This window comes from Cryptomeria japonica, unplaced genomic scaffold, assembly GCF_030272615.1.
Source record: "Cryptomeria japonica unplaced genomic scaffold, Sugi_1.0 HiC_scaffold_20, whole genome shotgun sequence".
Lineage (NCBI taxonomy): Eukaryota > Viridiplantae > Streptophyta > Pinopsida > Cupressales > Cupressaceae > Cryptomeria > Cryptomeria japonica.
The window spans coordinates 2,047,667-2,057,500 of NW_026728842.1; the positions used below are offsets into that span (position 1 = coordinate 2,047,667).

A 9,834-nucleotide genomic window follows, 5' to 3' on the forward strand; every position below is an offset into this window, starting at 1 on the left:
GGGTGCGATCATACCAGCGTTAGTGCACCGGATCCCATCAGAACTCCGCAGTTAAGCGCGCTTGGGCCGGAGTAGTACTGGGATGGGTGACCTCCCGGGAAGTCCCGGTGTTGCACCCTTTTTTAGTTTTTCGCCGGGCGTCGCAATGCTATTTGAATAAACCTTTTGCCCGTTTGCGTTCTCGTCGGGGCCGGGCCGGGCCGGGGTGCGCTGCCCGCACTACCGCGCGCGCGCGGGGGCGACACCGAGCGCGCACCCGAGGCGCCCCGAGCACACAGGCCACGGTGCAACCCGGGCGTTGTGCGCGCACCCCGGTGCGCCCGAGGTGCTGCGCGCGCACCCAGGTGAAATCGGTGTGCACCTCGGCCAGTGCGCGCTCGGTCGAGTCGCGCACGTTGGCCAAGGTGCACGGTGATGTTTCTTACTCTAAGGTTCCGCACCAGACGCCCGGGACAGGTGAGCGAAGCTGGGCGGGGCCGGGTGCGCGGCCGGGGCAGGTGCACGCAGCTGGAGAGAGCTTTGGAGCACACCAGAGGTGCGCACCTTGGAGCACACTTCGGAGCGCACCAATGATGCGCTCCATTCAAAAGTTTCCTGAAAAGGCAAAAAAAGTTGAGATTATAGAATTTCCCACTTGAGAGATTGTAAAAAAAAAAAATTTAAAATGAAGGAAACGCGGGTGCCAAGGTGTGCGCGCCCGGGTGCGCAGCCCAGCCAAGGTGTGCGCACCAAGGCGCCCACCCTGGCGAAGGTGCACGCAAGGTGCGCACCCGAGGCAAACCGGACAATTAACCCAACTTTCGACTTCGCGCGCACCTGCGCACCTTGGAGCGCACTTCGGAGCGCTCCTTGGTGCGCACCAATCTTGGGCACCTCGGAGTGCACCATGGCGCCCACCAAGGTGCGCACCCGGGGCAAACCGAGCTCCGACTTCGTGCGCACCTTGGAGCGCACGAAAGGTGCGCACCATGGCGCCCACCAAGGTGCGCAGCCCAGCCAAGGCGTGCGCATCAAGGTGCGCACCCTGGCGAAGGTGCGCACCCGGGGCAAACCGAGCTCCGACTTCGTGCGCACCTTGGAGCGCACAAAGGGTGCGCAACCCAGCCAAGGTGTGCGCACCCCGGGCAAACCGAGCTCCGAATCGTGCGCACCTTGGAGCACACTTCGGAGCCCTCCTTGGTGCGCACCGATGTTGCGCACCTCGGAGCGCACCCGGGGAAAACAATGCAATTAACCCGACTTTCGACTTCGTGGGCACCTCGGAGCGCTCTCGGGTTCGCACCTCGGAGCACACCGAGGTGCGCACCTTTGATGCGCTGCCTTCACCAATTTCCAGAAAAGGCAAGAAAACATTGAGAAGGTGTGCGCACCGAGGTGCCCACCCTGGCGAAGGTGCACGCGAGGTGCGCACCCGGGGCAAACCGGGCTCCGACTTCGTGCACGCCATGCTGCGCACCTTGGAGGGCCATGGTGCGCACCTTGGAGCACACTTCGGAGCGCTCAATGGTGCCCAACCCAGCCAAGGTGCCCACCGCGGCGAAGGTGCACGCGAGGTGCGCACCCGGGGCAAACCGGGCTCCGACTTCGTGCACGCCGCACCTTGGAGCACACTTCGGAGCGCTCCTTGGTGCGCACCAGGGCGCGCAACCCAGCCGAGGTGCCCACCCCGGCGAAGGTGCACGCGGGGTGCGCACCCGGGGCAAACCGGGCTCCGACTTCGTGCACGCCATGGTGCCCACCGCGGCGAAGGTGCACGCGAGGTGCGCACCCGGGGCAAACCGGGCTCCGACTTCGTGCACGCCGCACCTTGGAGCACACTTCGGAGCGCTCCTTGGTGCGCACCAGGGCGCGCAACCCAGCCGAGGTGCCCACCCCGGCGAAGGTGCACGCGAGGTGCGCACCCGGGGCAAACCGGGCTCCGACTTCGTGCACGCCATGGTGCCCACCGCGGCGAAGGTGCACGCGAGGTGCGCACCCGGGGCAAACCGGGCTCCGACTTCGTGCACGCCGCACCTTGGAGCACACTTCGGAGCGCTCCTTGGTGCGCACCATGGTGCCCACCAGGGCGCGCAACCCCGCCGAAGGTGCACGCGAGGTGCGCACCCGGGGCAAACCGGGCTCCGACTTCGTGCACGCCGCACCTTGGAGCACACTTCGGAGCGCTCCTTGGTGCGCACCAGGGCGCGCAACCCCGCCGAAGGTGCACGCGAGGTGCGCACCCGGGGCAAACCGGGCTCCGACTTCGTGCACGCCATGGTGCGCACCAGGGTGCCCACCGCGGCGAAGGTGCGCACCCGGGGCAAACCGGGCTCCGACTTCGTGCACGCCGCACCTTGGAGCACACTTCGGAGCGCTCCTTGGTGCGCACCAGGGCGCGCAACCCAGCCGAGGTGCCCACCCCGGCGAAGGTGCACGCGAGGTGCGCACCCGGGGCAAACCGGGCTCCGACTTCGTGCACGCCATGGTGCCCACCGCGGCGAAGGTGCGCACCCGGGGCAAACCGGGCTAGGACTTCGTGCACGCCGCACCTTGGAGCACACTTCGGAGCGCTCCTTGGTGCGCACCATGGTGCCCACCAGGCCGCGCAACCCAGCCAAGGTGTGCGCACCAAGGTGCACGCGAGGTGCGCACCCGGGGCAAACCGGGGTCCGGCTTCGTGCACGCCGCACCTTGGAGCACACATCGGGGCGCTCCCGGGTTCGCACCGGCGTTGCGCACCGTGGTGGGCACCTCGGAGCGCACCGTGGTGGGCACCTCGGAGCACACCAAGGTGGGCAGCGAGGTGCGCACCTTTGATGCGATGCCTTCACTAATTTCCATAAAAGGCAAAAAAAAACGAGATTTTAAAATTTCCGTTTTGAAAGATAGTGAGAAAAAGGGAATGCTGGTGCCATCTTGAGCCCGCCCTGGTGCGCAGCCCAGCCAAGGTGTGCGCACCAAGGTGCCCACCCTGGCGAAGGTGCGCGCCCGGGCAATTAACCCAACTTCCAACTTCGCGCGCGCCAGGGTGGGAGCGCACCCAACAACCGGGCCTGGGAAGAGCCAATGCGAGAAACCCCACCAAACGCTCTGACAAAAAAAGAGGGGGCGCTCCAGTAACCCCGCTTCGGAGCGCACCCTGGGCAAACCCAGCCAGGGTGCCCACCCCGGCCAAGGTGCAGGCGAGGTGCGCACCCGGGGCAAACCGGGCTCCGACAACGTGCACGCCGCACCTTGGAGCACACTTCGTAGCGCTCCCGGGTGCGCACCTCAGAGCACACCAAGGTGGGCAGCGAGGTGCGCACCTTTGATGCGCTGCCTTCACTAATTTCCAGAAAAGGCAAAAAAAAGAGGAGATTTTAAAATTTCCGTTTTGAAAGATAGTGAAAAAAACGGAACGCGGGTGCCATCTTGAGCCCGCCCTGGTGCACAGCCCAGGTAAGGTGCCCACCCTGGCAAAGGTGCGCACCCGGGCAATTAACCCTACTTCCGACTTCGTGCGCGCCAGGGTGGCAACCGGGCCTGGGAAGAGCCAATGCGAGAAACCCCACCAAACGCTCCGACAAAAAAAGAGGCGGCGCTCCAATAACCCCGCTTCGGAGCGCAGCCGGGGCAAACCCAGCCAAGGTGCCCACCCCGACGAAGGTGCACGCGAGGTGCGCACCCGGGGCAAACCGGGCTCCGACAACGTGCACGCAGCACCTTGGAGCACACTTCGAAGCACTCCCGGGTGCCCACCGGCGTTGCGCACCGTGGTGGGCAGCGAGGTGCGCACCTTTGATGCGCTGCCTTCACTAATTTCCAGAAAAGGCAAAAAAAAATGAGATTTTAAAATTTCCGTTTTGAAAGATAGTGAAAAAAACGGAACGCGGGTGCCATCTTGAGCCCGCCCTGGTGCGCAGCCCAGGCAAGGCATGCGCACCAAGGTGCCCACCCGCGGTGCACGCCCGGGGCAAACCGGGCTCCGACTTCGTGCAGGCCGCACCTTGGAGCACACTTCGGAGCGCTCCTTGGTGCGCACCATGGTGCCCACCAGGGCGCACCCGGGGCAAACCGGGCTCCGACTTCGTGCACGCCGCACCTTGGAGCACACATCGGAGCGCTCCCAGGTTCGCACCAGCGTTGCGCACCTTTGATGCGCTGCCTTCACTAATTTCCAGAAAAGGCAAAAAAAAACGATATTTTAAAATTTCCGTTCTGAAAGATAGTGAAAAAAACGGAACGCGGGTGCCATCTTGAGCCCTTCCTGGTGCGCAGCCCAGGCAAGTTGTGCGCACCAAGGTGCCCACCCTGGCGGAGGTGCGCGCCCGGGGCAAACCGGGCTCCGACTTCGTGCACTGCATGGTGCCCACCAAGGCGCGCAACCCAGCCAAGGTGCCCACCGCAGCGAAGGTGCACGCGAGGTGCGCACCCGAGGTGCACACCCGGGGCAAACCGAGCTCCGACTTCGTGCACGCCGCACCTTGGAGCACACTTCAGAGCGCTCCTTGGTGCGCACCAGGGCGCGCAACCCAGCCAAGGTGCTCACCCCGGCGAAGGTGCACGCGAGGTGCGCACCCGGGGCAAGCCGGGCTCGGACTTCGTGCACGCCGCACCTTGGAGCACACATCGGAGCGCTCCCGGGTTCGCACCAGCATTGCGCACCTTTGATGCGCTGCCTTCACTAATTTCCAGAAAAGGCAAAAAAAAAAAAAAAACGAGATTTTAAAATTTCCGTTTTGAAAGATAGTGAAAAAAACGGAACGCGGGTGCCATCTTGAGCCCGCCCTGGTGTGCAGCCCAGGCAAGTTGTGCGCACCAAGGCACCCACCCTGGCCAAGGTGGGTCACGGGGTGGGTCCTAGGGTGGGTAACGGGGTGGGTACTAAGGTGCGTGCCAAGGTGGGTCATGGGGTGGGTGCCAAGGTGGGCACCAGGGTGGGTGTGCACCAACCCTAGCCAGGGTAGGTCACGGGGTGGTTGTCGGGGTGGGCGTCAAGGAGCCAAGGTGGGTGGCAAGTAGCCAAGTTGCGTGCCAAGGTGGGTGTCGGGGTGGGTGCCAAGGATCCAAGGTGGGTGCCAAGGAACCAAGGTGGGTGTCTGGGTGGGTGCCGAGGTGGGAGCCAGGGTGGGTCCCAAGGTGAGTGCAAAGGTGGGTGCCAGGGTCAAGGTGAGTGCCAATGTGGGTTCCAAGGTGCCAGGGTCAGGGTGAGTGCCAATGTGGGTTCAAAGGTGCTAAGTTGGGTGCGAGGTTGGGTGCGAGGGTGGGTGGGTGCCAAGGTGTGCTAGGTGGAAGCCCGGGTGGGTCGGCATCCCATGGGTGTCGAGTTGGGTGCCTGATGGGTGCTTCTTGTCAAGTTTTAGTCGTCGGGACTCATTTCGAGCCTTAGAGGTCGTTTCTTGTCCGGTTGCCCTGTCTTCGACCTGGGAACCCAATTTTGGTCCTCGGGTCCCATTTTTTTTTGTCTCGCATCCCACTTTTGGCCTGTGGCCTTTTCGGGGTCGATTCTCGTTTTGGGCATCAGAGCATGTTTCTTCTCCTAAAACCCAATATTTGTTTATTAAGTCTCGGAACACATTTTTGTTCTCGTGGACCCATCATGGGTCTTGGAACGCATTTGTGGTCCTTGGGTCCCATTTTGCATCCCGAAACTTGTGTTTTGGTGCTTGATCCCTATTTTGGGTGCCCACCTTGCACCAAGTGCGCACCCGGGGCAAACCGAGCGCCTTGGTGCACCGGGGCAAGATCGAGCGTGCACCCGAGGCGCCCCGAACATGCACCAAGGTGCACTCGGCCCACATGTGAGCGCAGGTCGTTGCGCCCGAGGTGGTGTGTGGGCACCGCGTTGCAGACGGGACACTGCACGCACACGACGCCCCGTCCAGGTGCACGCACGTAGGCCGGGCCGGGTGCACACCCGACGCCCTAGCAAGGTGCGCGCACCCGGGCAGGGCTCACACTTGGCGAACGGGGCGCACTTCGCGAGGGAGGGTGTGCACCTCGACGGGGGTGGGTGGCCGGGGTGGATTCGCACGTGGGTCGCGGTTTGCTAAGTACACACTGCGACAAGCTCATAACGGGTGCGATCATACCAGCGTTAGTGCACCGGATCCCATCAGAACTCCGCAGTTAAGCGCGCTTGGGCCGGAGTAGTACTGGGATGGGTGACCTCCCGGGAAGTCCCGGTGTTGCACCCTTTTTTAGTTTTTCGCCGGGCGTCGCAATGCTATTTGAATAAACCTTTTGCCCGTTTGCGTTCTCGTCGGGGCCGGGCCGGGCCGGGGTGCGCTGCCCGCACTACCGCGCGCGCGGGGGGCGACACCGAGCGCGCACCCGAGGCGCCCCGAGCACACAGGCCACGGTGCAACCCGGGCGTTGTGCGCGCACCCCGGTGCGCCCGAGGTGCTGCGCGCGCACCCAGGTGAAATCGGTGTGCACCTCGGCCAGTGCGCGCTCGGTCGAGTCGCGCACGTTGGCCAAGGTGCACGGTGATGTTTCTTACTCTAAGGTTCCGCACCAGACGCCCGGGACAGGTGAGCGAAGCTGGGCGGGGCCGGGTGCGCGGCCGGGGCAGGTGCACGCAGCTGGAGAGAGCTTTGGAGCACACCAGAGGTGCGCACCTTGGAGCACACTTCGGAGCGCACCAATGATGCGCTCCATTCAAAAGTTTCCTGAAAAGGCAAAAAAAGTTGAGATTATAGAATTTCCCACTTGAGAGATTGTAAAAAAAAAAAATTTAAAATGAAGGAAACGCGGGTGCCAAGGTGTGCGCGCCCGGGTGCGCAGCCCAGCCAAGGTGTGCGCACCAAGGCGCCCACCCTGGCGAAGGTGCACGCAAGGTGCGCACCCGAGGCAAACCGGACAATTAACCCAACTTTCGACTTCGCGCGCACCTGCGCACCTTGGAGCGCACTTCGGAGCGCTCCTTGGTGCGCACCAATCTTGGGCACCTCGGAGTGCACCATGGCGCCCACCAAGGTGCGCACCCGGGGCAAACCGAGCTCCGACTTCGTGCGCACCTTGGAGCGCACGAAAGGTGCGCACCATGGCGCCCACCAAGGTGCGCAGCCCAGCCAAGGCGTGCGCATCAAGGTGCGCACCCTGGCGAAGGTGCGCACCCGGGGCAAACCGAGCTCCGACTTCGTGCGCACCTTGGAGCGCACAAAGGGTGCGCAACCCAGCCAAGGTGTGCGCACCCCGGGCAAACCGAGCTCCGAATCGTGCGCACCTTGGAGCACACTTCGGAGCCCTCCTTGGTGCGCACCGATGTTGCGCACCTCGGAGCGCACCCGGGGAAAACAATGCAATTAACCCGACTTTCGACTTCGTGGGCACCTCGGAGCGCTCTCGGGTTCGCACCTCGGAGCACACCGAGGTGCGCACCTTTGATGCGCTGCCTTCACCAATTTCCAGAAAAGGCAAGAAAACATTGAGAAGGTGTGCGCACCGAGGTGCCCACCCTGGCGAAGGTGCACGCGAGGTGCGCACCCGGGGCAAACCGGGCTCCGACTTCGTGCACGCCATGCTGCGCACCTTGGAGGGCCATGGTGCGCACCTTGGAGCACACTTCGGAGCGCTCAATGGTGCCCAACCCAGCCAAGGTGCCCACCGCGGCGAAGGTGCACGCGAGGTGCGCACCCGGGGCAAACCGGGCTCCGACTTCGTGCACGCCGCACCTTGGAGCACACTTCGGAGCGCTCCTTGGTGCGCACCAGGGCGCGCAACCCAGCCGAGGTGCCCACCCCGGCGAAGGTGCACGCGGGGTGCGCACCCGGGGCAAACCGGGCTCCGACTTCGTGCACGCCATGGTGCCCACCGCGGCGAAGGTGCACGCGAGGTGCGCACCCGGGGCAAACCGGGCTCCGACTTCGTGCACGCCGCACCTTGGAGCACACTTCAGAGCGCTCCTTGGTGCGCACCAGGGCGCGCAACCCAGCCGAGGTGCCCACCCCGGCGAAGGTGCACGCGAGGTGCGCACCCGGGGCAAACCGGGCTCCGACTTCGTGCACGCCATGGTGCCCACCGCGGCGAAGGTGCACGCGAGGTGCGCACCCGGGGCAAACCGGGCTCCGACTTCGTGCACGCCGCACCTTGGAGCACACTTCGGAGCGCTCCTTGGTGCGCACCATGGTGCCCACCAGGGCGCGCAACCCCGCCGAAGGTGCACGCGAGGTGCGCACCCGGGGCAAACCGGGCTCCGACTTCGTGCACGCCGCACCTTGGAGCACACTTCGGAGCGCTCCTTGGTGCGCACCAGGGCGCGCAACCCCGCCGAAGGTGCACGCGAGGTGCGCACCCGAGGCAAACCGGGCTCCGACTTCGTGCACGCCATGGTGCGCACCAGGGTGCCCACCGCGGCGAAGGTGCGCACCCGGGGCAAACCGGGCTCCGACTTCGTGCACGCCGCACCTTGGAGCACACTTCGGAGCGCTCCTTGGTGCGCACCAGGGCGCGCAACCCAGCCGAGGTGCCCACCCCGGCGAAGGTGCACGCGAGGTGCGCACCCGGGGCAAACCGGGCTCCGACTTCGTGCACGCCATGGTGCCCACCGCGGCGAAGGTGCGCACCCGGGGCAAACCGGGCTAGGACTTCGTGCACGCCGCACCTTGGAGCACACTTCGGAGCGCTCCTTGGTGCGCACCATGGTGCCCACCAGGCCGCGCAACCCAGCCAAGGTGTGCGCACCAAGGTGCACGCGAGGTGCGCACCCGGGGCAAACCGGGGTCCGGCTTCGTGCACGCCGCACCTTGGAGCACACATCGGGGCGCTCCCGGGTTCGCACCGGCGTTGCGCACCGTGGTGGGCACCTCGGAGCGCACCGTGGTGGGCACCTCGGAGCACACCAAGGTGGGCAGCGAGGTGCGCACCTTTGATGCGATGCCTTCACTAATTTCCATAAAAGGCAAAAAAAAACGAGATTTTAAAATTTCCGTTTTGAAAGATAGTGAGAAAAAGGGAATGCTGGTGCCATCTTGAGCCCGCCCTGGTGCGCAGCCCAGCCAAGGTGTGCGCACCAAGGTGCCCACCCTGGCGAAGGTGCGCGCCCGGGCAATTAACCCAACTTCCAACTTCGCGCGCGCCAGGGTGGGAGCGCACCCAACAACCGGGCCTGGGAAGAGCCAATGCGAGAAACCCCACCAAACGCTCTGACAAAAAAAGAGGGGGCGCTCCAGTAACCCCGCTTCGGAGCGCACCCTGGGCAAACCCAGCCAGGGTGCCCACCCCGGCCAAGGTGCAGGCGAGGTGCGCACCCGGGGCAAACCGGGCTCCGACAACGTGCACGCCGCACCTTGGAGCACACTTCGTAGCGCTCCCGGGTGCGCACCTCAGAGCACACCAAGGTGGGCAGCGAGGTGCGCACCTTTGATGCGCTGCCTTCACTAATTTCCAGAAAAGGCAAAAAAAAGAGGAGATTTTAAAATTTCCGTTTTGAAAGATAGTGAAAAAAACGGAACGCGGGTGCCATCTTGAGCCCGCCCTGGTGCACAGCCCAGGTAAGGTGCCCACCCTGGCAAAGGTGCGCACCCGGGCAATTAACCCTACTTCCGACTTCGTGCGCGCCAGGGTGGCAACCGGGCCTGGGAAGAGCCAATGCGAGAAACCCCACCAAACGCTCCGACAAAAAAAGAGGCGGCGCTCCAATAACCCCGCTTCGGAGCGCAGCCGGGGCAAACCCAGCCAAGGTGCCCACCCCGACGAAGGTGCACGCGAGGTGCGCACCCGGGGCAAACCGGGCTCCGACAACGTGCACGCAGCACCTTGGAGCACACTTCGAAGCACTCCCGGGTGCCCACCGGCGTTGCGCACCGTGGTGGGCAGCGAGGTGCGCACCTTTGATGCGCTGCCTTCACTAATTTCCAGAAAAGGCAAAAAAAA

At 64.3% G+C, this 9,834-nt stretch overlaps 2 non-coding genes across 2 annotated transcripts; both read left to right on the plus strand.

Annotated features, from left to right (window-relative positions):
* On the plus strand, positions 1 to 119 carry LOC131860870 (5S ribosomal RNA). Its single transcript, XR_009359953.1, has one exon. It is a non-coding gene; the product is annotated as a 5S ribosomal RNA (ribosomal RNA).
* A 5,917-nt stretch (positions 120 to 6,036) lies between these two features.
* On the plus strand, positions 6,037 to 6,155 carry LOC131860871 (5S ribosomal RNA). Its single transcript, XR_009359954.1, has one exon. It is a non-coding gene; the product is annotated as a 5S ribosomal RNA (ribosomal RNA).
* Positions 6,156 to 9,834: the final 3,679 nt, after the last annotated feature.